This window comes from Camelus ferus, chromosome 1, assembly GCF_009834535.1.
Source record: "Camelus ferus isolate YT-003-E chromosome 1, BCGSAC_Cfer_1.0, whole genome shotgun sequence".
Classification (NCBI taxonomy): Eukaryota; Metazoa; Chordata; class Mammalia; order Artiodactyla; family Camelidae; genus Camelus; species Camelus ferus.
In genome coordinates, this window is record NC_045696.1 from 53,845,800 (window position 1) to 53,866,002 (window position 20,203).

The 20,203-nt window shown below is 38.0% G+C and overlaps 2 long non-coding RNA genes across 2 annotated transcripts in view; both read right to left on the reverse strand.

The window, feature by feature from the left end:
* LOC116666611 overlaps positions 1 to 20,203 on the reverse strand; it is a 1,176,059-nt gene that overhangs the window by 267,499 nt on the left and 888,357 nt on the right. The window lies entirely within an intron of this gene.
* LOC116666610 lies at positions 121 to 7,412 on the reverse strand. The gene is made up of 3 exons (XR_004323552.1): positions 7,030 to 7,412; positions 6,048 to 6,049; positions 121 to 131 (listed from the first exon to the last, which is right to left on the reverse strand). It is a non-coding gene; the product is annotated as an uncharacterized LOC116666610 (long non-coding RNA).

The following is a 20,203-nucleotide window of genomic DNA, read 5'->3' on the forward strand; positions in this document are numbered from 1 at the left end:
ATACTTGTCAAATAAATTATTATTGAATATACATTATATTCAATTCTATTAGTAAAAATAGTTCCCATTTGCTGGGGCCGTACCATTTCCCAGGCAGTATAGTCACTGTTTTCACAGTATCTCTTCTGATCCTTTCAACACTGTAAAATAGCATCATCCTTGTTTACAGAGGAGCAAACTGCGTGCAAGGAAATTAAGCAACTTTCCCATGGCATTTTGATTTGATAAAAGGGCAATTAAGACATTTGATGCTATTACAAGGGAGTGACAACATGACAATGACTTCAGAGAAAGACACTCTGTTGTTAACACTCGAGCTGGATCAGAAGAGAGAGAGGCTGGAGAAAAAGAATCCTCGGTAGTTCAAACACGAAATTAGCACCATGAACTCTTGCTGGGAAGGGGTGATCTGAACACTGCAGGGCAAGAATCAGTAGAGGCCTCAAACACTAGTATAAGCGACAAAGTTTACAACACTGGGGAGGGGAAGGTATAGCTCAGTGGTAGAATGAATGCTTTGTTTTCACAAGGTCCTTGGTTCAATCCCCAGTACCTCTATTAAATAAATAAACAAACAAACCTAATTACCTCCCACCGCCCCCCAAAAAAACTTTTTAAAAATTGCAAATAATTTTAAAAAAACATTAAAACTGGCCCTTAATGCATTATGCAGAATACGCCTGCACTAAAAACTTTATAGGATAACAGTTCAAAACAAGTCAGCTTACCTAGGCTTGAGTTGACTCTTCCAAGTGCAAACTTTGAGAATTTTGGCAAGTTACTGAGATTCTCTTATCCTGAGCTTTTCGAATTGCAAAATAGTTGTTACCACTCATAGCTCTTATCCCATGGTACTATTGTAAAAATAAATTAGATCTTGTCTGTGAAATGCATAACATAAGGTCTATTTAAGATAATATGTGTTCAATACATGCTGCTATTATTGGCCTACAAACCTCAAATTGTCTATTCATTTCTATACATAAAAACCTGAAAAAATATGCAATGCACTCCTCTCTCTCTAAATCAGTCACTTTCAGATGTTTCTGTAGCTCACAATAAGGAAAAAACCCTACATAATCATCACATATGCAGACATTCATATACACATGTATGCACACACACATTTCATGAAGACTCCCTCACTGAATGCCATGAAACCTGATAGTCTTTTATATTACTTGCTTTTCTAGTTCCTTCTTTTTTCTAAGGTACTGGTTGTGACTCACTAAGTTAACTTTAAGACTCACTAAAGGGTGTTAATCCACAATTTGAAAAACATTTCTAAATTTCTCCTTGTGTTACTCAAAATTATTACTGAATTGTGAATCTGTATCCCATTTTGTAGCATCTCAAAGATTTGCTTTATTGAATTGAACTGGGCATTATGCTTTTGGACTATTTTGAGAGGCTTTATAAGAATTAGCCCCGTGAATTTGAGAATTTCGTGCATTTTAGGCATTTTTTGAGGGTCTGGTACAAAACCTTACACAGCACATCATTTGCAAGGGCTTTTGTGTGTCTAGACCTTACCTGTGCTTTTTTTAAAAATGGAAACTATGTATCATACAAGGCATCAAACTCAAAGTGTCTAGTCTGCCTAAGAGAAAATAAGACAGAACTAAGAATAAGGTATAAAATAAATAAGTAAATAAGTTAATTAATTAATTTAAAGAAAAGGAGAACGTCAAAATTTTGTGTATTGGCCTCACCACTGTCTTTATATTATTATCATGGCATATTTTTCTACATTTATTTCCCATTGTTCCAATTCCTTTTCCTATTTCTGTGGTATCATTTATTTATTTCCATTACTAGTCTTTGAAGAAATGGTACAGCTGCATGAATCAAAATCTAATAGGTCAGAAGGGTATACGGTCAGAAGTCTCCTTCTCACCTCTGCCTTGCAGTCATCCAGGTCTCTCCTGAACTCAACCGAAACAATCAGTTCCCTGAAAATCTTCCTAGAGATACATAGTATCTCAGGGGACATAAAGGTAAACTCATAAAGATCAATAAAATTATTTATGATCTGCCTGTCTAACTACCTGGCCCTTCTCTCCTCTCCCCAAAGTGTTACATATGATTCCCAATTTACTTAATCCACGTTGAAGGTTGTTCCATATCAGTATGTGGCCTCTTCAATATTTTCCATGGCTGAATGATACCCCACTATGGATGAAAATGATTTTTTAACCAATCTTCTACTGTAGCATGTTTAAGTTGGTTTCAATGCCATTACAGAAAATACCAGGGGAGTACATTTATATCATTTAGCACATGTGTAAGTATATTCCTAGGACAGATTCTTAGAAGAGGAATTTATGGATGATGGATATGTGCATTTGTGTTTTTGATAACTACTGCTAAATTGCTCTCCATTCAGGTTGACCAATTTGCTCCAATGGCAACTACGATGGTATTGTATGTACATCTATAAAACCATCTCAAATCCTCTTTTAAAAATGATGTGCAATTGATATCTGATTAAGTTATTTAAATGAAAATTAAATTTGGTTTTAGGCACAGTAAGATTTAAAAATTACACAAGCTTCCTAGTGATTATATCTTACAGAGAAAGGATGATACAAGATTAGTGGAATATTTGGGAACCACCAACATAAAAATTACAGTTTTAATTTTGAATGGATAAGTTTACTGGATGTGTAGATGGATAGATGGATGGATGAATGGATGAATGCATGTTGAATAGGTAGATCAATAAATTAATAGACTGACTGTCAGATTAATAGATGATTCAGAGATTTCCCAGTTAGTGGTGAAGGAGAGAAAGTCAGCACAAGAAAATTTAAAGGTGCTGATACAATATGACAAAGAGCTGGGGAGTATGTATACACCAGGGTAAGGAAAGAATCAAGAAGAAGAATCTAATGAAAGGAAAGGCCATGACGTCCAGAAATAGAGACAAAAGTCTCTGGATGTGGCCAGGGTAACAAAATGAGTGATGGGAGCAAATCAAGGCAATAAGAATGATGGAAGGCAGATTTAAGGAAATCAAAAGGCATGGTTTTCCATGGCTGTTGACTGCAAATGCTATGTTGACTCTCCAGAAATATGCCATGTGACTTAAAATATTAAAAAAAAAAGAAAATTTCCTTTCCACAATGGAGAGAACTATATGACCAATCTATATTTTCTATGTAATCATCATACAACAAAGGAAGGATATTATATGTAAAAGCAAAGATTTCAGCTGCTTTAGCCTTCATAGATGTGCAATATAATTAGCACAAAGTTCCTTAAACATCTTGTACTAATACAGCCAAATTGTTTATGGAACGTGCCAGTTTCAAGTATGAATAGGTTAATTAAATACTGTGTAGTATTTATAAATACCAACCTGTGGTTAGTACATTTAGGAAGGCTGTTTATTGGCATGAAGGATCATCTTTCCAGCAGTTCACATCTAATGTGCAGTATTCACCAATGTGTGTTGAGATATTTACCCACATAGACAAAGATGAAAAAGGAGTTACTGTTACTGTCATGCTTTATAATTAATATTCTAAAATATTTTAAATATTATATCCTTTACTCCTTTGAGAAGACTTTAGAGGAAAAAAATGGTATGAAAGAAAAAGAAAATAAGTCTAAGGGAGACATTAGTTGTAGAGAAATGAAGAACAAATAAAGTAACAAGAAGGAAAGATCACTAATGGAAATGAGAAACAGGACGTGCGTAAATAGCTGGGTAATAAGGAAGAGGCAAGCCCAGCACTTGATCTCTAGAAAACTTACTGTACAATAAAGGCCCTGAAGCTGGCCTCAGCCTGGCGGTATGCAGTGAAGAGGAGGCACTGCTAGAGGCTTCCACTGCAGTGAGGAGGATGCAGGTAAGATAAATGGGAACTGACACGCCCAATCAAAGCATCACAGGAGACAGAACACATGTAGAGATGGCCGTGTCCAAAGCTCTCATCTTACAGGTGGGCAAATTGAAATCCAGAAAGGGAAAGTGATCTGCTATTGTCATTAGACTATCTTGCAGGAAAACTGGCCCTAAATCCCTGGACTCTAGACACTTAATCCAAAGTCAAGATCCAGTAGAGGCTACTCTCCTAAACTCCAGGCAATCTTCCCACTTTCCCTATGACATTCTGGACCTCTCCAAATTCAATAACATCCCCTCAATCACAAATTTGATGTTTCACATGCCTGTGTAACCTGGAACAGACCTTAGAGGACTCATAGGGCAAGGCCCCATCAATCATACAGGAAAGAAAACAGAGATTCCAGAAGTTGCTCTTTGTCTACACTTAGCTAGACAGTGGTAGATTTAACAAAATATTACTCCCCAGGGTCATTATCCATTTCTTATTTATTCCCTACAGATATGGGATAGGCATATATGTATACACACACGCACAAACACACACACTCATTTTAATATGTATTAAATATATGCTCATTTTTGTATAGGCATAAATATATATGTACAGACATACTCCCTTTGATAGTTAATCATACATCACCTGTCAAGTTTATTTAGTAGCTCTAGGTGAACAATTTTTGTCTTCTCAAATACCTTGTAAATCCCAGGAGGCAGAAACCATTTCTTACATAGTATTTTGTCATCTCGTCCCACGAATGCCTCGGGCTTGCAGTCACCATGCAAACTGTACCTACCTAAAGCTCGGCAGACAGGTGGCTGTTTATCTCAGTCCTTACTTGGGCATGATTCTACATGGAAATTAAGCTGTGCTCCAAATGGCCCTCCAGATACTCTGCCATTTCCACCTTTGGAAGGCTGACTGACCACCTAGACGCTCACTCTGAGGAATGCCACTTGATAAGTTGCTTTTGTACTGATTCATAATCCCCTTTTCTGTCACTTTCTTGTCTTGCATTTGCTGTCAGTTTAAGCTGGCCCAGGAGAAGTGACTTTTACTATGTGCAGTTTCTCTGTTGTTTAATCAAATGGTGGGTGAAATCAAGGTTGGCTGCTCTAAGCTGCAGCCGAGCAGGGATTCTCAGAGGGCGGAAATGTCAGCCTACCTATTGGGAGCTATTCCAAAGCCAGCTGGAGCTGCCTCAAACAGTCTTAATTACCATTTTGTATTTTAAATGTCTCAGCCAATGTGCTTGCTTTTAAAAAAAGGTAAAATAAATAAGTTCAGGTAAACAAAAAGGAAACCCAGTAGAATGTCATTTTTCTCCAAACTTCACCCGGCAGAGGAAGCCTAAGCAAGACACTCCTCAGCGTGTTCTTTCAAAGATGGTAGTTAACTGCTCAGAGGCCCAGAGTGATATCTTCTTTTGAGGATTAATTAACACAAATCATAGTTCAGTCCTCACCTAACTTAAATTTGCCAAGAGAGACGTTTAATTGGGTAAGGCACCCAGTTATTCGGAAATCACTCTGCAAATCAAACCCCATAATCCTAGGGGTTGCCAATGACCGCATCTAGGAAATAAGCTTCCTTGAGGAGAGGGAAGAACTTTACGGCAGACTGCACACAACTTTCGCATCAGCCCCCAATTCCCAGCATCTTTCTTCCATTGCCCTTGCCTCGATCCCACCTTTGTAACCCACTTTGTTCTGTTCGGGTTCCATACTATAGTTGTCACCAAAGTTATAAACATAGCTGTCAGTGGAATACCACTGACCTGAGAGCACTGTGCATTTATACTATAGAAACATTCCTTTTGGACATACAGCACAAACGGACTGCAGAAGAGGCTCCAGACAGTGTTGACATTTCTCTGACTTTCAGCTTATGGTGACCATCTTAAAAATACAAACTGTAATCCTAATAACACAGTGTCACAGGAATTCACTTAGAGACTGTAAAAATCATATGTATATTTATACTGGTTGGGTGATTCTAACCAGAATTTCCTACTCTGTATTATATACAAAATTAATTTAAGGACAAAGCTTGTTTAGATCACATTTCTAACATAAAATTCAATTCTTAAGGAAGCTGTGTAGGACCAGCGGGAGGGCGGGGAAGAGGCTATCTGTAATGTTATTAAATGTGTATTGTGTTTTATTCAGTGAGAGACATTTACTATTCTTGTCATACTCCTTAGAAAAATCTGTGGGAAATGAGTTTTAAATGGAACTCATATCAAGCATGACTTTAAAGAAGAGTGTAATTTTCAGAGGAGGCAGGAGTGGGATTGCCGTTACTGTGCATGTGCATCTGCTTGGGTGCATGCGTGTCTGTGTGTGTATTTCTGTGCATGTGTGCGTGTTTCACAAATAAACCAAACAGCCCTTCCGAAGAGCACTTCCCTTCACGACGTATACTCCGAGAGATCGAGTCTTTCCTTACTCATATGTGAAAGTCTTTGGAATAAGTCTTTAAATTTATGACCATAGAAGAGTAGTTTTATTAATGCTTCGTCAAAATTTGTTTCAGGTGAAAAATAAAACTGCTTAATTTGTTACAGTTGATCCCAAATTATATTCACCAGTTCTCAAAAGTAAAATCTACTCTTAAAAGACAGGTTCACCACTTTTGATGATACGGGCATAACGGGGACTGAAGTTTTATGGTATGACCTTAAGAGACCCTTCAATAATTGTTAGAGCTGTATCAGTGTCATGAAAATATGCATATAGTGTCAAAATAGGAAGCTATATGAAGGGGTCAGACTCATTAGAATATGCAAATTCTGCTTTGTGTTTGAAAAAAGGACTTCAGCCATTCTCCCCTATATTCTCACCATGTATACAGGTGAAAAAAGGAAATTATCATTCACTTATTAACATATTCATTATAATGAACATTTTTGATCATGAACTGTGTTAAGCATTATGATAAATACTGGTTGTAACAGGTGGCTGTTCATCACATGGGACCATTCTCACAGAGATCACAGAGAGCAAATAATTAAATAATCACTGTGTAAATAAATTCTGATAAAAGTTTTCAAGTGAAAATACAGTGTGCTAGGAAAACAGAATATAAGGCGACCTAAAATAGTTGGAGGGCCAGGGAAGACTCCCAGAAAAAGCAAGACAAGCTGAGGTCCAGCAATGGTATTAGCCACTTTGAGTACACTGTCGCTACCTTATTTCCACAGCAGTCTCGACAATTATATATTACTCACCCCATTTTATAGATGACAAAGCTGAGACTTAGGAAGATGAAGTAATTTGCCCAAACTCACACTGCTTACAAGAGGAACAATTAACATTTCAATTCATGTCTATCAGATTCTTAACTAACGCTCCTTCTGATATACCACACTGTCTCCAACAATGCCTCACATAGTCTGGCAAATCCCGCTGCACTTATTTGCTAGCCTGCAGGGCTCCTAAGTATGTTAAATGTCACTCCAGTTGACATTGTCTAATGGAGGTTATTTGTGCCAAGGGAATTGTGAAGATAAACCAATACAAATCGGTATTATTTTGGATGAGAGCAAATTGGTAAACTGACACAAATCCTTCTTTCTCCTTGCAGAAATCAATTTCTATGGAAAATATAGATCCCTAAGGTGTAATGAGCAGCATGGGACATGGTGGATTGTGTCACTCAAACAGATTTTGAACAGATTCTTTGGCTGACTTTGCTTCATCTCTTTTAACCAGAGTCTGCTGTCATTATTTGGCCCAGAAAAATCTGGCACTCTTCACAGGATAAATTTATGTTCCAAAAATCCAGGAAGTTTCAGTAAAACATATACGTACTCTGTACATTTACTTCAATTACACAAATATTTATTGGGCACCTTCCAAAGGCAAAGCGCTCTGTGAAGCTTCACCTCTTTCCTCCAGGAATGAACCTACCTACCATCAAGTAGGATGGCACCAGAACAACTTAAGATCTAAAGCTAAATAAATTAAGGGAGGGTGATTTAAGTGCCATCAGAACAAAGTGCCAGAAGGACTGAGCGGAAGCATAAAGAATAAAGGTTTTTGAGAGAAGTGGCATGTAGGGTAATATGGGAAGAGAAGTGTGGGTTGCGGGAAGGATAAGACCCCATTAAAGGATATGTGTGTACAGATAACTGGCTGTGGGGAAGTTCTGGGCACACTGGTGCAGAGCAATTGCATTTGATTGAAATATAGGGCAGCTGAGTTCTGGGGGAAGGAGTTGGTAGTATTGTGAAGTTATTATTTGAAGGGAATTGGAAATCTTAAAGCTTTTGAGTAAGAGATTAGTATGTTTAGAAATACACTTTAGAAAGATAAATTGGATGAAAATAGATAGAATTATTTGGATTGGAGGGAGAAGAGACAGTAAGCAAGGAGAAAAATTGAAGATTATTAACTATTAACAAACTGAAGGAAAGGACCATGCTGACAAGAGGCAGTTAGTAGGTATTTCTATAAAGTACCATGATCTTAGCACTACTGTTATTACTAACTGTAAAACATCTGCATTTAGTTTCATTTCTTGGAAAGAAAGAAAAAAATAGCCTGAACAGTCTGTACTAGTCATTGATGAGAAACTAGAATTGTCACTCACTGTCAGTATAAATGGGTAAAACCATTGTGAAAAACTTTAACATTTTAAAACAGTATCTAACAAATCTGAATATATTTATACCTATGACTAACAATGCCACTCTTAGGTATGTCCCAAATAAATGTATACATAAAATCAAAAAAAAAAAAACATGTGTACAAGAATGATCATAGCATTTATGAGAGTCCAATGTTCTGCTGCTTCCATGCAACACAGTTGTCCATAAACAGGGGAATGGATAAATGGATAAGTAGATTGTGCTAGATTCCACAGTGGAATACTATATAGCAATGAAAATGAATGGACAGTCACTACACAACAACATTGACCAAAAGAAGTCAGACTCGAACACAGAGAATATTGTCCCATTCATGTAAAGTTCAAAAATGTGTCAAACTAATCTAATGGGTCAGAAATCAGAACAGCTATACTCCAGGGAGAAGATATGAGGTGATGATTGGCAGGGGCAAGAGAGGGTTCATGATGCTAGTCAACTACTTTTTCTTGGTCTGAGTGGTGATTACCTGAGTGTGTTCTTTTTGAGAAAATTCACAAAGGTGTCCACTCATGATTTGTACATTTTCTTTATGAATGCTATACTTCAATAAAAGGTTTATGTTAAAAAGAAGTAACTGTTATAGAATGTTACAGAAAGGTAAAGGCATTACAGATGTGAACTGGAAGGGAGGCCAGCAAGACGCTTAGTCATTTCAAGGTCCCCTATTTCATTCATGATAGCACAGTATGGCCAAACATCTGGCACTGCAACCTTTGGAGAACCAGAAATCATTCTGGAAGATGGATAGGATTAATAATAAGCACAGAATTATCTTCTGCTCTCACACACACCCATTCACTTGTGGGGTAATTTGTAACAGCATGAACACCAAGCATTGTTAGTTTTCCTAGCTATTTTAGCAAGTATTTGTTTACATGTGTCTTTCTCAAATGTGGGGGTTTCAAAAAAGGACAAAGAAACCGATGGTCTGACCATAAACATTCTAAATACTTGCTTTGTTTAACAATGTGCTGTCACATTCTGGCATCGTCATTTCCATTCCAGATAATGGTTATCAATGCGTGTACTCTCATTATGAAAACAACCTACGTACGCCTTGCTGGATGGTTGAAGATCCAAAGCTGTAAGTCCCAAGTCCAGTCTGGCCCTGTTTTATGTAGTAGTTATAACTGCACTCACATGATAATGATCAATGGGTACTTCTAAATAAGTAAAAGAAAAAGTAACAAAATTTTTAAAAAATTAATGAAACTTGACTGGCACAGAAGCAGTCTGAATCACAATGGAAATATAAAATATTAGAGATTTCAATTGAAATACCAAATCTATTTTTTTCTTTTGCCCTGGCTCCAATGTGTCATTTGCAGGCTATTTGGAATCGATGCTAACGAACTGTCATCCTTGAGTTGGATTTCGGTGGATAGAGGCTGAGGAATGAGTCTAAACAGATTGTCCTCTAAGTGCAACAGTATTAGAATTTTCAGCAGAAACCCAAGACTAACAGTCACAAAAAGGAATTAAGTACCCTCTCATTACATTGGATAACTTCCCTAAAGGCAAGTCCTTGAGCATTGAGAGGACAGTGAGTTTTCACTCCGGGGAGCAATGTCATACCTTCACTGTGCCATAGAAGATGCCTTTCTTCTGCCTTAGCTGTAAATTCATTTTTCCCTATAGTGAATCCACTTTCACTATTTAAATACAAAAACCATAATATAACAGGCTTGACATGGCACTGATCTATTTTTTCTGGAATAGGAAGGCAATTTCTGCTGAATCAGAAGAGTCCCACCCTACATACCGATAGCCAGCTCATGATATTTTTAATTCAATATAATGTTCATTTTGGCGCAAATATCCGCAGTAATGGAGGGGAGCGATGGCACAGACAAACCCAAATTCACAGAACATATTGATATACTTAAAATACTAGTATATTAGATAATTTGTTAACCTATAACATACAGAACACACAAGCCACGGAGGAAGATCTGACCTACAAAAGCTGAAACAAATGGAGTTCTTTTCCCAATCAAACTCCTGTTAATTCTTTAACCCCATTTGTATCTCTCCTCAGCCTGGTGCAGAGAACCTACCCATAATGTGCTAGCCTCCCTCATTTTCATCTTCCCAGTACTAAGGGAATTAATTGATAGTTTTGTTTTAAAAGGCTTCCTGCAGGGCTGTAGACAAGCTGGGTAAACAAAAATAAGCAAGAGAGAGTAAACTGTGTCTGTACGCGGTATTATATCCTGCTTAATTATGTTAATAGAGACTCTAAAATAATTACGAGATGACTGTTCCTATTCATGCCACTCTACTGCTATAAAATTTACTTCCTTCTTCTAGGACTTCGTGGGCATCTACGCAGTATAGGGCTCTACTTTTTCTCCAGATTCTTCTTTTTGACTATTTAATTTGCTTGGTGGAAGGCACCAGAAGAAAAATGAAGTAAAAGAGGTAAAACCAAACCAGTTAAGAAAATATGTATTTAAACATTAGGACTTTAAAAAAAAAAAGGCTGATACCTGTACTATATATGTCCCTATTATGGCGAAAGTTAAAGAGATGAGAATAACTTCTCCCTGGCCTTTTTGGTGAAGTTACAGAAAGAGAGAAATAATCAAATGGAAGAAGATGATATTAAACAGTCAAAGCTTAATTACTCTTTCTTTACAGTCTGCAAATATGTTTTTCTATTACATTTTTAAAACTATGCTGAAAGCCATTTGACCTCCTTCTAACCTCTAGTCATTCACTTAAAATGTGGCATTCTATGCACTTAAAGTTTTAAAGTTTAGCAAGAGGAAGAGATATGAAAAGGGAAGGGAAAGTGTAGTGATGGAGTTGAGGGTATTTTGTGTCCCAGACACTGCCAGGTGTGCTCTATGTTCTATATTCATTTAATTTTCAGGATAAATTTACAGGAAAAGGATGACTTGTACCAAGGCCCAGATACGTTAAATAATGTGCCCAATATCACATTGTCAACAGATGGCAAAGTTAAAGCTGTAACCAGGCTGTCTGATCCCAAAGTCCATGATTTTTCCAATGCTTGTTCCTGAAAAGTACATCTGCATTACTATATATTATCATCCAGTTTTTTATTTGTGTTATCTTTTATGCTTACGCTGCCATGAAAACAATTAAATTTACCTTTAAATAAGATAAATATTTTATTTTAAAACCTTGAAAAACAGTTATCTCAGCAGGACACCAATAGCAGAATATAGCTTTATTTTCAATACAAACTACCCCAAATAAGTGGCTTTATCTCTGAGATGATCTTATTTCTAGCAGTGTACAGAAGAGGAAAGGGTACAATGGCGATCATGGAGAGATCAGTGGAAGTGTCAGTCCTGGGACGGAAGATCAATTGTATACATTGTGAGTTTTCCTTGCCCAGAACCCCAGGGACTCAAATGCAGTCCTCTTCTGCTTTCAATGCCTGCTTTCTCTGCTCTTGAATAGAAGCATTTGAAAGTAGACTGACTAAAGTTCACGTCGAACTGACTCTAGCTCAGAGAGTTCAAACATTTCATTGAGCTAAGAACCTGGAAGGGCAAATTATTATTTTTCTTCTTTATCTAAGGCATGTGTGACTTCAAAATTAGGATGGCAAGATTTCACATACAGTATTTTCTGCTTCCAGTCATGTCAGTTAATACTGTAATTTACTGTGTTAATGGTACCATTTGTCCCTTCTGATCTCACCCTACATGCAAGAGGTAGCAGTTTAAAAGGGGTTGCATAAACTCTCCTTCAACTAAGGGGGAGAAGTGTTGTGATTATAAATAATGCACTTTGCAGAATAAATAATGCACTTTGCAGAATAAATAATGCACTTCGCAGAATAAAAATCAGCATCCTTAGATATCGACTCTGAAGACATTTTGGCAACCTCGATGGCACTACCATTAATAAGTGACTATAAAAAACATGACTGAAGTACTTAATGCTATGTATCATACCACATGGTACACAATTACAGAAGTGAATTTTCATATTACTAAAATAATAGATGAGAATATAATCTGGTCGCCAACTATTAGGGATACCTGGACAAACAGACTTGCTGGCCAATTGTATATATTTCTAATCAAATTTCCCTACAATTTCAGTAGGGAAATTTTTCAACCTTGAGCTGCAGAAACCTAAGATTACTCTAATCATCATCCCTCCTTTGTAGTTTTTCTTCTCTTTTAAAATCTGCCTTTGTTTGCCAGTCTAATCAGAGAAATCAAAAGCTGCAATTTCAAGAAGACACAAAGAGACGATATAAACTTTGATCCCGAGTATTTCTTCTTGTAGAACTACAAAAAGCAGTTTCAAGTCTTACAAATTCTCTTTGCCAATGATGATTAGAAGCCCTGTGAGTGCCACCGTAATTGCTCTATCATCGTATCTATAATATTCAACCTGGTTTATGCATACAATCTATATTCTAATAGCAGTCAACAGGTCACAAGTTAATAAAAATACCATTAGCATCCCCCTGTGACTAAGGAAAAGAGATATTCATCTCGGTAGGCCACAGCAGGCCCATATAATTTCCTTGGCTGTTAGTGTAATTAACTGCACTGGCCTGCGGGTTTCCCTGGAGGACAGAGCAGGTACAGGATGACCTTGAAGCGTGGTCTCATTGGCATTGTGCCAGAGGGCGCAGACTGTCAAGAGTCTCGGTCAGCCCTGAATGACATTCTCAGGAAGATGCCTGCTGATGTCACCTTGCTGGACACCATTTGCACAGTTTCTGTTTTCTCAGGTACTGTGCATGGAAGCATGGAAACTTGTGATAGTTGTCAAGTTGCTAGTTTTCCTATGACATCTCCAGCCGCTCTTTTTGTCCCCTCTTTCCAAGCCCAAAACTTACAACTTTGTTTTCCTCTAGACGCAACACACCTTCCTGCTTTGCGAATCTCTCCTTTACCTAATCAAAAGACAAAAGGCATTGACACCAACTTCTAAACATTACCAACACTCTATCACACTTAAGTCTTCTTATGCTTTTGAATTTTTAAACCTATTTTTTAAATGGCTAGAAAATGCTTTTTTCTCATTAAAAGATGAAAAATGGGGATCTGAGGAAAGTGAAGGAATGTTGCCACTAGTCTCTGAGATGCCACCTACTAACCTCCCTAGTAAATGTGCTTTAGTGACGTCTGCAGCTGCACGTGGGGACTGGGGAACTGGGCCAGGAAAGCCATGGAGATGTCTACACGCATGTTTTTTTTTTTTCTCCCCTCAATCATAGCTCTACTGTTTCAATATGGAGATCTCACTGGTCAGCTTCTTACTGAAAAATGTTCAAGGTACAAAAATGCAGCAAATGATATTATGAACACATCTATCACCTTCATTTGGTTTTACTTATTTAACATTTTGCCATGTTAGCTCCTGATCTCTTTCTTTAAAGAAATAAAATAGTACAGATATAGATGACATTTCTTCACTTCCACCCTGGAAGATAATCTCTCTCCTGAAGTTTTCTATTGGTAAAGTGCTTTAACTGGTAAGAAGCCTGCAGTTGAGTTCTTCATGCTTTTAAAGTTTATAAGGGATAGCGCCCCGGTTTGAGGATGGATTGTGTCCCCTCCAAATTTATGTGTTGAAGCCCTAACCCCCAGAACCTTGGAATGTGAACGTATTTAGAGATAGGGCCTTTAAGGAGATGATGAAGATAAAGAGACTGTTATGGTGTGGCCTAATCAATCGAACTGATGACCTTAAAAGAGGAAGAAATACCAGAGAGGCGCACAGAGAAAAAACCATGTGAGGACGCAGTAAGAAGGCGGCCATGTGCAAGCCAAGCAGAGAGGCCTCCGAAGAGACCACACCTGCCAATACCTTGACCCTGGACTTCTAGCCTCACACAACTGTGAGAAAATAAATAACTGTTGTATGAGTCACCCAAGCCGTGGTACTCTGTCATGGCAATCCTAGCAGACTAACACAACCCCCTTCAACTTTTCTTCTGCTTGTCACTGCTTTTCTTACATTGATCCACGTTGCTCGAATTCATTTAAAGTTGGACAGGAATCATTGTAGGCATGAGCAACAGTCAATTTATCCATTCCCTGTCTGATGGACATTTAGGTCAGTCACAGCATTCTGCTAGAATAAGTAATGCTCCACTGACATGATCCACACGTTTCCTCGTGCATACTTGAGAGTGGTTCTCAACCTATATAGCTGTATCTCTAAGTATTTTCTTTCTGTTTTATAAGCTATAGGAGATACATGCCATCATCAGCTTAAGATCTTGCCAAATCGCTATTAAATGTGATTGTAACCAAAACCCCTCCTCCCTGCAATATGAACAATATGTTGCTTCCTAACATTCTCATCAAGACTTAGTATTGTTAGACTTTTAAATGATTTTTCTAATCTGATGGATGAGAAAGGTACATATCTCAATACTTTACCTTGCATTTCTCTAATTATGATTAAGTTTGAGAATCTCTTCATGTTTATTAAACATCTCAATTTTCTGTTCTTAAACTTGCCCACTTGTATATACCATGTGCTCATTTTTTAGTTGGATTTATTTACCTTTTTTTTCTTTTTTTACTGATTTGTATGAGTTGTGTATGTGCTCTGATACCATCTTTGTAGGTTATGAACAATTGCAAGATCTTCTCAAAGGCAGTGGCTTATACTTTAACTTTGTAAACGGTATTTCTAATTTGATGGTAATAAAATGTAATAAAAATCATCTTTATGGTCTGATATTTTTGGTCTTATTTCAGAAATCGTTTCCTATATCAGAAAAAGAATACTTACTTGTTTCTAAAAGCTTTTAAATATTGCCTTTCAGATTTTATCTTTTAATCATCTGAAATTCATTTTAATATATGATACAATAGAAAGATTTAATTTTACTATTCTCCATGTAGCCAACTTTTCTACACCATTTATTGAAATCCATCATTACTTCTCAAATTACCCCCCATCTACTAAATGCTACTTCATTTCTACATACACTAAATTTCTATATACAGTTAAGTGTGTCTTAAAAATGCTAATCTAGTCACCTATCACTGAGCCAATGCCACTCTATCTTAATAACTACAGCTTTATAATATGTCTTGGCATTTGGAAAAGCAAGTTCTCTCTCCCAAAATATCATCTTACTCTTTTTCAAAATTGTCATCAGCTATTCTTAGATCTTTGCACTTTTAAATATATTTCAGAAATATTTGTTAAATTTTGTAAAAAACCTTTTTGGCTTTTGATTGGAATTGTGTTGCTTAGTTAACTATTTTTATATTATTTCAGTCCTATTAATGGATATCTATACATCTCCATTGATTATACTTCATTCTTGCCTTTCAATAAATATTTTTCTTTTTTTTAAATCAGAGTTTCACACATCCTTTGTTTTTTTTCCTCAGGTAATTTATATCTTCTATTGTTATTATAAATACTGTCATAAAAATAATTGTATTTTTGTTTGCATTTGTATAGGAAAGTTGTTGATTTTTGTATATTGATTTTTCTACCTAGTAAACTGACTGAACTCGCTTATTGATAATAACTTTTTTTTTCTATGTAGGTGCATGCGAATAATCAAAGTTGTAAGAGTTTTTTGTTTGGCTGTTTGTTTTTTAACTAACCTTCGAATCCTTAGAGCTTTTATTTCTTTTCTTGCCTTACTGTCCTGGCTAGGACCTCTGAAAGAATGAACAGTGGAAATAGTGTCCATCTTTATTCTCTTCCTGGTTTTAAAGAAAAAGTTTCTAAAGCTTCAGTATGAGTTTTATAGGTTTTTGGTAAAGACCTTACATTAGGTATTGAGACTTCCTGTGTATATCTCCTGCCCACCTGGGTAAGCAGCTTTAGATGAACTTAGCCTCAAGGAACAGTTAGCTCCTGCTTTGTTTCACCCTTCTTTGGCAAGGCCAGGAGCCCCAGCCCGCAGTCAGGTTGTGATCCCAGCACTTAGCCCCTTACCTCAAGTGATTCGCCCTTAGAATGCACTGCACTGGACCTGGAGCCCAGAGACTTCAATCTGTTGCACTGCTTTGTTTCTAGTGTTTCTCTTTCAGAGAAACTTACCTAATTTTTAGGTGAAGCTACGTTACTTAATTATCTCATATTTTCTTTGTCTAACATTGCAGTGTTTGGGAGTAGAAGGGTGCATAAAAGCAAGAACTTGCTACAGTATCTAACTTGGGAGTCATTCTCATCTTTCTCATCCTCTTTCCACCCCCACCCCCCACACCACCCCCTCCACTCCCGCTCTGCTAGAAGCAAGAGAATGATCTTCTCTCCTGCTCTTATTCACAGCTGCTGAATAGGAAGATCGGGTTAGCTCAAGCCTCTAGCATCCAGGATGCTTCATCAAGGAGGCTAGAAAAAGCAGTTGCTGTTCAAGGACTTTGGTCACAGATGTGTCAGTGTGGCTGTGGGAACAGGAGAGAGATAAGAGATGAACAAACAGGATGTGAGTGCACTTTAAGGGCAGTGGATTTCAGCCAAGGAGCACAGTGTGGAGAGGAGAAAGGTCTGCAAACCCTCAATGTTCAGAATATCATTCGGTTCCTCGGTCATTTAATGTCTTATGATAAATAAAACATGGCATACTAATTTTCAACACTGATGCTGACTTCAGAATGACAGGTTAAAAAGCGTAAAAAATATTATTTGGTTTTGCAGAACAGTAACTCATTATATTGGAAAATTTGGGTCAGATTAAGTATATTACGGAATTTATTTGAGTCTAACAGCAGACGGTCTGTATATGTACTCCAGAGTCATGATATACTGTTTATGGGGACTCTTGTATAGTGAAGGCAGAAAAAGTCTAGAAGGAACATGGACCAGAGGCAAACATCAAGTTAGGAGTATGATCTTTATGCTGCTACACTTTAGCTCTCAGGATTCTGATACTAATCTATAGCAAATGAGCAAATACTGACGCCTTGGACCCGGTCTGTTCAATTACTTGTTAAGTGGTGACGGAGATTAGAGCAAGAGAACTCCAATTAGAAAAGCATGACCCATATTTTCTGTCAATTACACTAATAAATTGTGCACATAATGGAGAAACATAAGAAAAGAGCTAACTTACTATTTATTTCAGGCTAAATCTTTGAAACTGAGTATGTGGGGGTTGCCTGTTTATGTTATCTGGTCTGTATAAGAAGGAACATTGGACTAGAAGCTAGAAGTCACTGGTTAATTCAGTGCCATTTCCCCATAATGGCATGCTAAGAAGGGGGATTCTGACAAACATTTCTTACAATAGTTTCATAGTTTTGCCAACTGAATATTAGAAAAATCTCTCTTCTACCGAATTTCCCTTAATTTTGAAAGTAATTTCTTATCTCCTTAGACATTATATCTATGGACTTCCCCCTTGAATGCACCCCAATAGCCACAACCACCACAACAAAACTCCCTTGACCATATAACAGCTGTTGAATTGTTAAGGAAGAAACAGATTCCTGAGCTTTTTCCTGTGTGGATCTATTCCAGGGCAGAAGGGTTTTAGAGTCAATATTTTGCAGCAGAGCAGTGCATTAAAGCACTTCCAAAGCATCAGGGAGCTGCGAGCCAGCAAAATTCCTACAGTTCACAACCACATCCATCCCCTTTGAGCCATGCTGTTTAATTCCTGGAGCCTACTACTTGGATAATGTCGGAACGCCAGGGAAATGACTGAAAAGCTATAATAGGTTAAAAAAAAAAAAGTATATGTATATGCATTGGGCATGGGCAGAATGAGCAGTTTTATTTAGAAGGGTGTCCACTTGGTTGCTATGAAGAAATATACAAAAATACATGCAACAACATGTAAAAAATTCATGAAGTATATATACTTTAGGAAATACATACATAGGAAATGATGAGGGCCCACTGTCACGCACATCCATGATAATCCTTTAGGACCAATATATTCAGTGTCCCAGGTGCCTGGAGGTGTGCCAGGTTGCTGATGGCTCATAGCTGGGTCCCTCTCCAGTAAAATCTTGCTGAAGTACTTCACTCAAGGTTATACTTCTTTCCAATGGGCAACACCTAACAACTGGTGATAGAAATGCCTGGTTCTCTGGCTTTAGCTGGGTAAAGGGGGCCATCCTAGCTTTGGCTGAGGCCTTTGCTGTCTCGTTGCCTTTCACTCAACTTTACCCTCTGCCCAGTCCCACTTGCCCTCACAGATATTGTTTCCAAGAGCCTCCCCAAAACCTCTGTAAGTGATTCCCTGTTTGAGTCTCTTTCTCAGGAAACCTGACTTAAACTGTTGATACCAGAAGTGAGCCTAGGAAAGACTTTAAAACAGGATCTGGGAGCCGGATTACTCACTAGAGTGCTGACAGTGAGTCCCTCAGCTCTAGTGGCAGGTTGAGCACCAACAGCCCCTGGCATATGGTTACAGTACAGTTGTTAAAACTTTCAGCAGTGCAGATGCAGAATCTCAGGTCTGAGAGGTCTGGGGAAATAATAATTATAAGGACTATGGAATCAGATGACTATTGCTGGGGACCATCTGTGCCTTGGAGAAAGACAACAAAAGGCTAAAGGTGATTAATTAATCATCAACACTAGAGAAAGTGTGAATACCAGAAGGCCTTCTTGGCCACACGTGGACTCTCTTCTCTGACAGACAGAGGGTGTAAAAACTGAGGATCGACCCGAGACTTAATTACAAGAGCAGCAGAGCTCCAGGTAAAGTTGAATTCCCAGCCCTACCAAGTCCACTACCAAGGTTAATAGTGGGACTCTGAGAGTGAGGGTGGGGCATCTGGCTTGGGCTGTCAAACACTGTGACTTCTTAGGATCCTCAAAGCATCCTGGGCCTCCAAAAGAATCCCACGCTCACCTGCTATATAAATTTATCCCTTATTTGAAAATAACACAAAAGCTCTTCTTTTGCAAGACAACAAGCCCTCTGAGAGCTACCACCACTTCTCTCAGAGGTCAGGCAAATAACCAGGAGCAAATTTCAACATAAACTGGCCAGGGAGGTGTTGAGCCAATTAGGGGAAATAGGGTTGATATGATGTGATAATACTTTGAAGGAGCTTCAGTATTTTGCTAACAGGTACTGGCAGGAGCTGGGGTTGAACATATGGGCCTAGATCCTATGAGGTAGTATTTCTGGAACCGGATCTTGAAGATGCTGATCAATAAAAACGAAAAATAAAGTTGGGTAAGAGTTTACTAATATGGTGGCATTCTCCCATGATACAGGATTTAACACGCTAGCAAGGACACTGGGAGATGATGATCCTAGGGTAACTTAGGAAGGTTGGATAAAGTGATGGTCCATACTGAGTAGAAATGCTAAGTCTTTCACGGTAAACGGCAGAAGAGTTCAGAGAAGTGGATATCCGAGGTCAGGGAGCCTAGCAGATGACTGTATTCCATGGTATAGTTTCTTTACCGAAGCAATATGGGATTTGCTGGTAAGAAAGACACCAGCATCAATAATCACAGTGATGGCCATTCTCCACACAGGGCTGATGGTACGAGATCATATTAAAAAAATTGCTGTCTCTAATAGCAATAAAAATGGCTGGATCCGCAAATAACAGAGGCCAGGAAGGAGCCCTAAACCCTCAGATGCAAGGTAGTATGTACAGTTACTGTAATGAATGGCGTTGTCAAAGTAGCAGTCAGGCTGGAGGATGGTGGTTTGGGATGCAAGCGGGTCTGACCCACACAGAGGTATAAAATGGTTAGTAGAACACAATCCCTAGGACCAAATCAGATGGGTAGCCAATAAACGTGTTGC